Source organism: Euprymna scolopes, chromosome 10 (assembly GCF_053919585.1).
Source record: "Euprymna scolopes isolate OS-2025 chromosome 10, ASM5391958v1, whole genome shotgun sequence".
Taxonomy (NCBI): Eukaryota; Metazoa; Mollusca; class Cephalopoda; order Sepiida; family Sepiolidae; genus Euprymna; species Euprymna scolopes.
In genome coordinates, this window is record NC_136491.1 from 19479674 (window position 1) to 19492410 (window position 12737).

Consider the following 12737-nt stretch of genomic DNA (forward strand, 5'->3'; position numbering starts at 1 on the left):
AAATGTAAGAAGCCCCCAGACGTAGCCCTCCACCGTACTGTATACCGATACTCTATGGCTGACTGGGATAGCTTCCGTACATTCATATCTGATTTACCTCTGCACTCCATGTTTAAAAAGGAAGTGTCCTCTATAGTATCAGATCTGACCGAATGGTTAATTGTAGGCATAGACCAATTCATACCATCTAAAAAATTCCAACAAAAACCTAACAGCCAGCCATGGTTCTCCCCAGAATGTGCTGCTGCTATTGCGCACAGAAATCACTTTTTCCATAGCTACCAACGTAATAGATGCACTGAGACTAAAGCTGCTTTCAGGTCTGCCAGCAACCACTGTAAAAGAGTAATAAAAAATACAAGAGAGCTATATGCCCAGTCTGTTAAATCCAAGGTAGCTGATCAGCGGCTTGGATCCCACCAGTTTTGGCAAATAACAAATAGGATCCTGAACAGAAGTGCACGTTCTATCCCAACCATTATCAATGGACCAGAGGTCATCTCGTCAGCGTCAGACAGGGCCAAACTATTTGCAAAGAACTTTGCAGCTAATTCTACCCTATGCGACGAAGGCCATCAACTCCCCATATTTCCTCCTATAACACAGAACAAGCTAGGTAACATACAAATATCCGTGCATGAGGTCGCCAAGCTAATAAAAAACCTAGATTCCAGTAAAGCAACTGGCCCTGATGGCATCCCAATTATAGTGTTTAAAAAAGCTTCAACCAGAACTTGCTCTCATACTTACGAAACTATTTAAGCGCTGCCTTAAGGATAAGTGCTTTCCGGCCCCCTGGAAGACCTCATCAGTTTGCCCTGTATTTAAGAATTCAGGTGATAAGTCATCTCCCTCTCAGTACAGACCAATAAGTCTCCTGTGTGTTATGAGTAAGTTGCTGGAATCCATATTAAATAGAGAAATAGTCAACCACCTCAGCAGGAATAACCTTAGTGACACACAATATGGTTTCCACTCTGCAAGATCTACTGCAGATGTGCTGACGGTTATATCCCACAGGATTAATTAATCTCTTGACAAAGCTTCCTTTCTAGGGCAATTGCTCTTGACATATCAAAGGCCTTCGACAAGGTATGGCATAAGGGTCTACTTCACAAGATTTCCAGCTACGGTATAACTGGAAATGTTTTCTCAATCATTAAATCATTTCTCTCCGATAGGTTCATAAGAGTAGTGGTAGATGGACAAAAATCGGAGGCCTGCAATATAAATGCTGGAGTCCCTCAGGGGTCAATCCTGGGCCCAACTCTCTTCCTGATCTACATCAATGACCTCCCTAAACACATACTTAAATCATTTGTTGACATCTATGCTGATGACACGACCATCTACGGCAACACATCAAAGGCTGTAAATGACAAAGTTCTCTCTGATTCTCTCTCCTCTGATCTCGAGCGCGTGGTTCAGTGGGGGAAGATGTGGCTGGTTACCTTTAATGCATCCAAAACCAAACTCCTATCCTTACATCATCGACGCTCTGATCCCCATCTGGCATCAATTGTGATGGATGGCTCTCGTCTGGGTGAGGCCCCGTGTTTTGACAAGCTTCTGGGTTTGACCTTTACTCCTGATCTGAAATGGAACACGTACATCAAGTCTGTTGCCAAGGTCGCTGGAAAGATGGTGGGATCCTTCTACCGCTCCAGAAGATATCTCAGTACTGATGCAATTCTCTATCTATATAAAAGCCAAGTACGTCCAAGGATGGAATACTGTTGCCATATCTGGGCAGGAGCGGCCAAAAACAACCTATCATGCCTTGACAGAGTACAAAATAGACTTTGTGGCTTAGTGGGGGATGCCCTTTTCTCTACCCTGCAACCTCTCTCCCACAGAAGAGACGTTGTGAGCCTATCCTTGTTTTATCGTTATTTTCATGGCAGGTGCTCGTCTGAACTCCAATCTCTGGTCCCCCCCTCGCCAATCTTTCACGAAAAACACCTGTCTAGCTGAATCCACTGTGAAAAATTTTCCCCACTCTATATCTGTGCCTAAATCAAAACGCGGATTCCATGAAAAAAGCTTCTTTCTTAGAACTGCACGCCTGTGGAAATCTGTTCCGTCTGCCTGCTTCCCTCCGGACTACAACTTAGATATCTTCAAGTCCAATGTTAACAAATTCCTAATGAACCGCCCCCTTAATTAAACACTTCATCAAATCTCCACACTAACGTAATGTACTTGCAATAACCCTTATCCCTGAGTGGCTTCCGGGCCTTTATAAGTGGTGATCACTGTGTATAAAAAAAAAATATATATATATATATATATATATATATATATATATATATATATATCTGGCATATTTGTCACAAGAGGGCGACATAACCTACTTCCACATCCAGTTTATATCGTTCTTCCTCTTTCTTGCTTGGATCTCGCATCATGCAGACGTGTCAAACAAATCCTGTTTCGCACCCATGCAAAGCATATTTGAACTCCCACGAAAGACTCTTGAGGCAAATGCACAGTTGTATACCTTGTCTGTAATGAACTGCTTAACATTATATTTGTATCAATTCTGTAAATAAATGTACATTGGTTGTAAATATAATTTCGGCGAATTTCGTGTACTCATTTCTTGGCAAAGTGAACCATGCGACCTTTCCCTTTATTCCTTAACAAAAGCGGGCACCATTCGCCCACTATAAACTACATGTTGATAATAGTTATTTCAAAAGTAATGACAGAGTTACATAATTAAAAAGCCTATAATACCCTTCATGAAATGGACATAAACATATTCAAAAAAAAGTTTCCCTTCAATGAATAAAAAGGTCATTACAATTCAGTTTGTGACATACTAGATGATCTTATCCAGGCTTGTCAGTTTTTTCTTAAAAATGATATATTCAAATAGGTGGGGGGGGGGGAGTCATTTTCATAAGTAATTTTATTTCCAGTTCTTTTTTTTTTCTTTACTTTCTCTAACACCCACCCCCTCCAACAGAATTGTAACCTAACAGTGGAATTTGTTTCAATATTTTTTTGAAAAATGGAATGGCCAGCAATATGGGTGTGATTTGCTTAGACAATTTGATAGGGTTCGCTCAATCTGTGATGACTAGGGCTATGACAACAGCATATTCTTATTGTTTTGACTAGAGTATATATCCCACACAGTTAATCAAACGAGAACCACATCACTATATAAAAGCATATAAGATGTCAATGGATACACACTCGAGAGTCAAAATAATGAAAAGAATATGTTGTTGTCATCATCCTAGTGATGACCAAACACATTATCCCTCTCCTCCCACAATAACAGATTGATCAAAGAAAATAAAAATAGTTTTAAAAATAGTTTTATTAACTTACCAATGTGCTTGAATGCGTCATATAGAAAACATTCTGAGGAGAAAGTAAGGATCCTAAAATGGGGATTGAAAATCTAAAAAAGAAAAAAAATGCAAATATTAGAAAATTTATGAAAACAGAAATGCTAAAAAAGATGGGAAAAGATCACGATTATTAATGGAAAATAAAAGTGGAATTATTTCTATTAAGGAAAAAAGGGTGAGCATTCAATTATATAAATCAGTAAAATATGTGTTGTTTTGCGGTTTCAACACGAAACTACAGTTCATGTATATTCAAGGAGCGCAAAACTGGTTGAAATGAGTCACGAGTTGAACTGACCGGACACAAACTTTTATTATTGTATACTAGCCTGGGTGCCCGGCGTTGCCTGGGTGTTTGGAGGTATAAGTTGAGCAAAAAAAAAAAAAAAAATGTGGTAGTAAGCAAGCAGGAGAAAAAGAATGTGACCCCCCCCCCAAAAAAAACGTGACATCTTTGCCGCTGCGTCCATCACCAAACAGGAAGTGGCAAAGGTTTAAATTAAGGCTAGTTAATCGAAAAGAGGGGATGACTTTCAAAAATATTGGCAAAAAAAGCAACCTCCTCCTTGTAGAAAAGTGCCCAGTTGAGGGTGAAGGAATTAATATTTTTAGCCAATTTTTTTATATTTGTCGTCCAAAGGGTAGAGCTTCAAAACGATACTGATCTTGTGAAAATACGTTGCCTCTGTCAAAAGTTTTAGGCAGACAAACATACATACATTTAAAAAGACAGGTTAGATCTAACAGAATAAATCTATTCTATATTTTATACCAGTGTATTATTTTTCACTTGACAATACAACAGTGATATAAGATGGATCAAAAGTTTGTGACCAGTTTCAACAAATTGAACTGGTGTCATTAATAACCAGAAGAGGTTCATCTAATGTAGTTGAATATGAGCGAAGAGCATGGTTCAAAATTTGCTTTGTTTATTTGATAAAAAAACGGTCACATTTTGTGATCATAGATTAAATGAATCAGAATTCATAGACAGCATCACAACTGCTTTTATGGTGAGATCAGTAGTCTTGATGGTCAATATCTCTTTGGAAAAGTTCAAAGTCATCACCTAAAGGTAAACATCTTAATGATATTATTATTCAAGAATGTTGAGATGAAACCAAGCAAAAAATATTTTGTCAAATATATATCGAATAAAGAAATCAGAAATGTATATTAGAATCATGGAGTATAGTTATTAATAGAAGACGTCCACAGATTTGCAGGATAACCTTAAAAAAAAAAAAAAAAAACATTTAGTATTCAAAAGTTTACTATGAAGTTGTTAATAGTTAATAATGTTAATTGAGCTAACATCTTTGCAATGATGATGTATCATTAACGTTTAGCATTTCAAAAAATTGGTTTAAAATAGTTAAAAACTTTTTTCATGAGGCAATGGAGTTTAAAATTTTTAATCTGAAAATGTTAAAAAAAAATAAAAAAAAAAATAAAAAAAACGTCGAGAGCCAAAAAGGTTTTGTCAAAGTTGTATTTTTTTTCTTCTTCAACCTTCTAGGATGGAATTTGTATAAAATGGAAATAATTAACCTGTTCATAACTTAAAATTTGATTTAATTTATGCTCAGAGATTGGGAGTCCAATTCAAGTAGTTTTGAGTAGTTTGTTTTTGCTTCGTCAAATTTTTTTTCCGACTCTTTAATACCGATTATAGATATCCCCTCAAGAGTTCTAACACAGCAATATCCACGTAAAATGAATTTTAAACAAATGAGTTTGTTAAATCTGGATAATTCCGTTTGCAATTTCATCCAATTTTAAATGGAAAATAAAAAATAAAATGGACTATGCAGACTAAAAATCACATACTTTAAAGGTTGTTTTTTTGGGGTTTTTTTGCTTTGTCCTTTTTTAAATGTAAATTGCAAAATATAAAATTGATTTATGTAATGGATTCCTTTTAAATAACACCTACTCATAAAGTCAATGATTTTCAACTGGACATAATTACATGTTTGAACTTTAAATTTCTTTTCAATTTTAGTACATTTGGCCAAGTAAACAAATTAAACTTGAAACCATGCACTTCACTCATCATTAGACGAATCTTATGACACCAGTTCAATTTATTATAGAAATCCTCATCAAAAACTTTGGATCCATTTTATATCACACTTGTATCGTCATATAGAAAACAATACATATATAAAATATTGAATAGATTTATTCCTTTAGGTACAATAATAGAAATCCGTGTCAGGTAGCAACAAAATAAAAAATGAATTTTTAAAATGAAAATGTAATTTAAGTTGGCCATGCATTGTGCTTTGCCATCTATAGATTGAAGACTAAATCATGCAACAATTATTTCTCACTGGTGTTTCTGTGATGGTTTATAGTACTGCCTTAACCTCACTCTGATCCTACCTCACTTCAATCTCAGTTTTTTACGACTCTTTGTGTCGACCCTTCTCTATCTCTCAACATTTATCTTATTAATAAAAACTTCTTTTTTTTTCAACTAAAATACCAATGAAATACAGAAGAATTATGATAGCACAACAGACAGAGACACAGACGTTGGAAGCAATGAGCAGACACAGTCGTCGAGAGCAACGGGCAGACACAGACAGCGAGAGCAACAGGCAGATAGAGGGTTACGTCGAGAACAACGGACAGACAGAGGGTTAAGGTGATAGCAAGAGCAACGGAGAGATACAGAGAGATTTTTAGCCCCCCCCCCCTTAATAAATATAATTGGCTTGGCACACTCAAAGTTTGTTTTATTTTTTTTTTTTTTTATCAGCTGATGGAACTTTTGGCATCATTCTGGAAACTCGGGCACTTTTTCATCAGAACAAGATATTGTTCAATTTGCTTTTAGGAGGCCATCTTAAGGATTATTTTCCTTATTCTGGAGGACAATTCAGATACCGTTATTAGTCTCACTATATAATCCAATCTAATGTGTGTGAAAAGATTAATAGAATCAAACAAATTCAGGAAAAAAAAAAAATAATAATTACATTAAAAGTTAAAATGTTCATCTTAAAAGGGGTAACAAAATTGAAGACCATGAAAATGAACAAACAATAAAATCATCTTCACTTGGGTTTCATTAAGAAGCTGCTTGCTACAACAGAAAATCTAATCTAACTGAAAACAGGGGAAAGACGTGAATAAAAAAAACTTTTGCTATTTATGATGAAAATACTTTCAGTTCTTGCAGATTTTAACTTGTTGACGCTACCAATAATTTTTCTTTAGAAGGGCTGAAGAAGTATTGATTAAAATCAATCAATACACGAGAGTGATGCACTCTTAGCACATTTGATGCAGTAAAAAGAATTTCCTATTGTTTGAAGCAATATGACCTACATACGTTTTAAAAGATATCGACATGTAATTAGCATTTTGCAAAATGCAAAGTGTAAGGTTTCGTTCATTTTCATTGATAATTTAAAAATACATTCTTGAAGTGATCTTTTCTTGCACTAAATTAAATCTATATATTAATACAATAGTGTGTGTTATTTTCTGTGTCATGCTTACATCCGGGTTGTTTTATTGTTATGTACTTCCATTTCTTGTCATAAGTAATTTTACCAAGAATTCTTCATAAGTTTTGGTTTCGATTATAACTGATGGCACTCCAGTAATCTATTTTTTTTTTAATAAATAATTTTATCAAGAATTCTTTATAAGTTTTGGTTTCGATTATGGCTGAAGGAACTCAAGTTACACATTATTCTTTTTTTCATAAGTTTTTATTTAAGTTTCGATTCAACCTAATGCACCCAAGTCATATGGATATATATATTTTTTATTTCTTAAATCGCAACTTTTTAATATATAAAAATCGATAGAACAGTAACTATAATATATACAAAATCTTCAAGAATTAAAATATCATATTTAAGCATATTTTATGACCGGGCTTTGTCGGGCGTTCATGCTAGCTTAGAAGAATACTTTTGCAGTTTTAACAAAAAAGCTATGATAATATCAGAGTGTCTCCATTTAAACTGAACATCTACAGAATGCCAACATCAATATATTACATATGAATGAGTCTCCTGTGGAATTTGCACAGGTCCAGCCAGTTTTTATATCTATCTTATTTTCTAAGAGGTAACCCTTTTAATATAGCAGTAGTTCTTGTGGCATCCAACAAAGATGTGGTAGTGTTACATTGCGTGGGGTGTGTGTATATATATATACACAGTAGCGTCCAAAACTAAGGGACACAGTTTTAAAAGCTAATATCTGTTAGAAATAACTGTGAAAAGCTAAAATTTTGACAAATGGTAGTCGTTATCATCCATAACATACTGAATCATTTGCAAAGGATAGAAAAAGAATTATAATATTCATTTATTTTCAAAATAGGAACGTCCAAAAGTAAGGGACAAAATTGAGAAAAACAATGTAAACAGTATGCTATATTCAAATTGTCTGATTTCCTCTAAAAAATAAGTCTTACTTAGTCATTTGTAAACTTTGCATCAACCGGCACCATGGTGAAATGCCAAAAACGATTACTCTGTTAGACAAGCTATTGTGAAGCTACACAAGGAAAAGCACACCATTAGAGAGATTTAAGAGAAAGTGAAACGTTCCAAGAGTGTTGTAGGCAGAGTTGTTAAATCCTACAATGATACTGGCAAAATAGTGCTTTTAAAAGCAGCAGAAGACCGAATAATGCAGCGTATGTCATTAAAGGAGTGTTTTAAGTCTTGCACAGAGATTAAAAGGGTTATGAATAGTACCTCATGTGTTAATGTGTCAAGACGGACTTTCTAGATGACTGGAAGAAATAAGGCTGCTTAATCGAACCCTAGGAAAGAAACCACTTGTTAGTTTGAAGAATAAGAGATTAGAGTTTGCAAACAGGTATGTAATTTGGAAATATGAAAATTGGGCAAAAGTATTTTTCAGTGATGAAAGCAAGTTTAATTTATTTGGAAATGATGGAAAAGAAAAACAATGTAAAGCGATGTATTGGTGAAAGACTAAGTGCAAAGTGTATTAAAAAAACTATCAAGTTTGGGAGCCAAAGCGTCATGGTATTTGAAATGTTTTCTAAGTACAACGCCTCTAGTCCGGTTACAAACTCGTATAAATGCGCAGATCTATAAAAACATTGTTCAAGATCATGTGCCGATCCTACAGAATTCAGGTTTCGATAAAGCTACCTTTATGCAAGATAATACCCCATGTCACAATGCAAAGGTCGTAATCAGTTACCTTAGCGAGCAAGATTTCAAAGTTATGGATTGGCTACCGCCAAGTCCTGACTTAAATCCAATAAAAAACCTTTGGAAGACCTTAGGAGTGAAAGTTATGGAAAGAAATCCCACCAACACGAAGGATTTGTGGGTGAAGCTTCAGGAAGAATGGTCTAAAATTAGTATCGAGGATCGTCAAGAACGGATTTGTTCTTGTAGTCAAAAATGTGTAGCTGTCATTGAGAACAATGGTACATCCACCCAATTTCGAATATACTTTGTCAACACCGAGAAAGCATTTGGACCACAGCAAATAACACACAATCAACGCAAAAACGAATAAGGTTGCCCGGTATACTTTTCGAAATATCAAGGAGCAGCAGTACGCTTTCGCTATATGGGAATATCATTTTCTCCCATGGGCCTATTTTCTGCCCACCCGGATTTATAACCCCGAATGACATTGGACTCCTTCTGATAATGGACTACCCAGGTTGTATCAACTTCTCTTTTCGTATAATTTTCTCCATATAATTATCCACAACCACTCAAAAAATTATTTTCAATAATTGTGCTGAAAAGCAAAATAGCATCCATTCGCAGCTGAACATTTTGCCAACTGCATTTCATTTCCTCTGATGATATGGGCCATTGTTGAAAATCCATGGATTAAGGGAATTAAAATAACCCCTTCTATATATTCCTTTGTCAAACAATAAATTCTTAAATCGAATATATGTCTCTATATGTTGTTTTTTCAGAATTTAAAATTGAACCACGAAACTATATATATATATATATATATATATATATATATATATATATATATATATATATATATATATATATATATATATATAATGTACTAGAGGTGTACCAATTAATCAGCAGGCAATTGGCCTAATCGGCCACTTAGCTGATTAATTGGTAATCAGCCGATTTGCTGATTAATCGGCCAATTAATTTTTTCTTTCCTATTAAATTTAAACCATTTCACCACTACGAAATGACTCATCAGATAACTTTGACACATTAACATAGTGACTGCTAATGTAACTTTTAATTGTGCTAATGTAACATTTAAGTGTCTGGTCACTATTATGGCTTTTTCCCTTTATTAAATAAAATTACACAATACGATGTACAATTTCCAATTCTTAAATGAATATATTTCAAAAATTAGATTAGAAAAACAGAAATTACAAACCAACTACAAAGTTCAAATTGTAATTCTTTAAGGGAATAATTATAAACTGAAGTTCTGCACCTGCTGCTACTCTACTCCCTCTTCTGTTCTTACTTCCTGCCTCTTCTGCTCCCATAGTCTCCTCAGTATTTAAAGTTGAATACTTTTAAGTTGTAATGTAGAAACATTACAGTTTCTTCATTCTCAGGACAACCTATTTCTGTTGTAGTTGCAGTCTCCATGTTTAACTTTTTATTTTTTATTTGTTACTGAAGGCTTATTTGAAACTAATTCATCAAACAAGCTTGAAAGAGATACAGTTTTACTTTCACTTTGATTTTCTTGACCCTCAACAGAGTTTGAAATGTATCCTGCTGATTCTGCTTCATTGTCATCAGTAGAAAGTAGAAGATGTAGAATCCAATTCTTAGTGTTTTTGATGTCAATCTTTTGAAATTTGAATTTGAATCATGGCTCTAGGAAAGTAGACATACACAAGTTTTTATCATTTAGATAAGATGAAAATTTTGTTTCCATTGATTCATTGAATTGTTCAACAGTGCTAAGGATTCCATTAAAGTCAAAAATATCAAAATTAGATTAGGCAGCTTTTGAAAGAAATAACCTCAAAGCTAAATTTGTAGGTATTATCGATATAGTCAAAGTTCTGTGACTTGCTTTTTTGGTGATTTCTTCAAATGAGCTTAGTAACTGGACAATTTTTTGAACAAGTCTCCATTGGCAACTTGTTATGGCACGACTCTTACAGCAACTTGTTATGGCACGACTCTTACAGCAACTTGTTATGGCACGACTCTTACAGCAACTTGTTATGGCACGACTCTTACAGCAACTTGTTATGGCACGACTCTTACAGCAACTTGTTATGGCACGACTCTTACAGCAACTTGTTATGGCACGACTCTTACAGCAACTTGTTATGGCACGACTCTTACAGCAACTTGTTATGGCACGACTCTTACAGCAACTTGTTATGGCACGACTCTTACAGCAACTTGTTATGGCACGACTCTTACAGCAACTTGTTATGGCACGACTCTTACAGCAACTTGTTATGGCACGACTCTTACAGCAACTTGTTATGGCACGACTCTTACAGCAACTTGTTATGGCACGACTCTTACAGCAACTTGTTATGGCACGACTCTTACAGCAACTTGTTATGGCACGACTCTTACAGCAACTTGTTATGGCACGACTCTTACAGCAACTTGTTATGGCACGACTCTTACAGCAACTTGTTATGGCACGACTCTTACAGCAACTTGTTATGGCACGACTCTTACAGCAACTTGTTATGGCACGACTCTTACAGCAACTTGTTATGGCACGACTCTTACAGCAACTTGTTATGGCACGACTCTTACAGCAACTTGTTATGGCACGACTCTTACAGCAACTTGTTATGGCACGACTCTTACAGCAACTTGTTATGGCACGACTCTTACAGCAACTTGTTATGGCACGACTCTTACAGCAACTTGTTATGGCACGACTCTTACAGCAACTTGTTATGGCACGACTCTTACAGCAACTTGTTATGGCACGACTCTTACAGCAACTTGTTATGGCACGACTCTTACAGCAACTTGTTATGGCACGACTCTTACAGCAACTTGTTATGGCACGACTCTTACAGCAACTTGTTATGGCACGACTCTTACAGCAACTTGTTATGGCACGACTCTTATAGCATCCCAAATTCTATGAAAACAACGAATCTCTTATAAAAAATTCTGGTTTGTGCAAATGATTCTGCTTCATATATATGCCACGAAAAATTCCTTTCTGATTAATGTTTACGAGATAAAAAATATTCTGTTAATCTGATAAACAAGCAAATTCGTTATCTTGTTTTAAAACTGGTAAACATTAATCAGAAGAGACTTTTTCTGGGTAATCAACGTAACCCAGAACATCCATACAAACCAGAAATAAATCATTTGTAAACAATCACAGCGTTAACTTGAACAAAGCTAATACAAAAATAAAATAATAATGTTAAAACAATAATTAAAGAAAAAACAATTTTATTTATGCATAGAACTTTTTGGAAACCCATTTCTTAACATGTGGAGGAGAGGGTGTTTTTCTAACTAGTCTGTACTTTCACCTAACAATGTAATAAACCATGCAAACAAGTTATTTGTGCCACAAGCATTGAAGAAGGGCAACTGAAGTATGTGTTTGACAAAGGAAGGGATTGAGGGAACCACCTCAAATGGCTGAATGTAATCAGTGCCAAGTGAAGAATTCAACAGAATCGCAAAGAAATACCGATCGTATAAAGAATTCTATCGTTGATAACATGCAGCTCTCTCTTTTATTAAAATTCAACTGATGTTGAACATGTACGTTTACTTAATTACATTGGCATGATAAACAATGAAAAATACTACATAAAATTATTACATTTTCTTGAGCATACTATTTAAGTACATGGTGTAAAGAGCTGATATTTGGATATAGCATTCTACAATATGTATTGATTATGCATGTAATATTCCAGATCTGTATCTTAATAGTTTTTGTGATATGTGATTTTAAAAGTAGATATTGCTTTTTGTTGAAATTGGCACAAAAAGTCAGTAGATACCGTTTTTTTTTTTTTTTGATTTAGATCAATTTTTCTTTTTCCAAATTTCATTATTATAGTGTAGTTGCACCTTAAATTCTTATTCAACAACTTTCAGTGTAAACAAAAAAAATTTGCTTATTCTCCAAAATGTTAAAAAAAAACAAAAAAAAACGAACAAACACGTGAAGAACAAAAGATTTCATTAGTATGTTCCCATTAAAAGAATGTGTGGATATAGAACAAGCGAGATAGCAAAATCATTTGGCTGATGTGATAAGAATGAACTTGAAAGAGGGATAAATAGACTTGGCCAGAAATAGGTTAATTTAGAAGTTCATTTCTAAAAGCAGTTCAACCTATGCCAGCATGTAAAACTGGACGTAAAAGTGAATAGA

The 12737-nt window shown here is 34.7% G+C and overlaps 1 protein-coding gene across 2 annotated transcripts in view; it reads right to left on the reverse strand.

The window, feature by feature from the left end:
• LOC145285834 (E3 ubiquitin-protein ligase NRDP1-like) overlaps positions 1-12737 on the reverse strand; it is a 275090-nt gene that overhangs the window by 198326 nt on the left and 64027 nt on the right. For both annotated transcript variants that reach the window (XM_080134268.1, XM_080134269.1), the window contains exon 2: positions 3343-3415. The gene's annotated coding sequence lies outside the window, so the exon portion shown is untranslated. The remainder of the gene's footprint in view (positions 1-3342; positions 3416-12737) is intronic.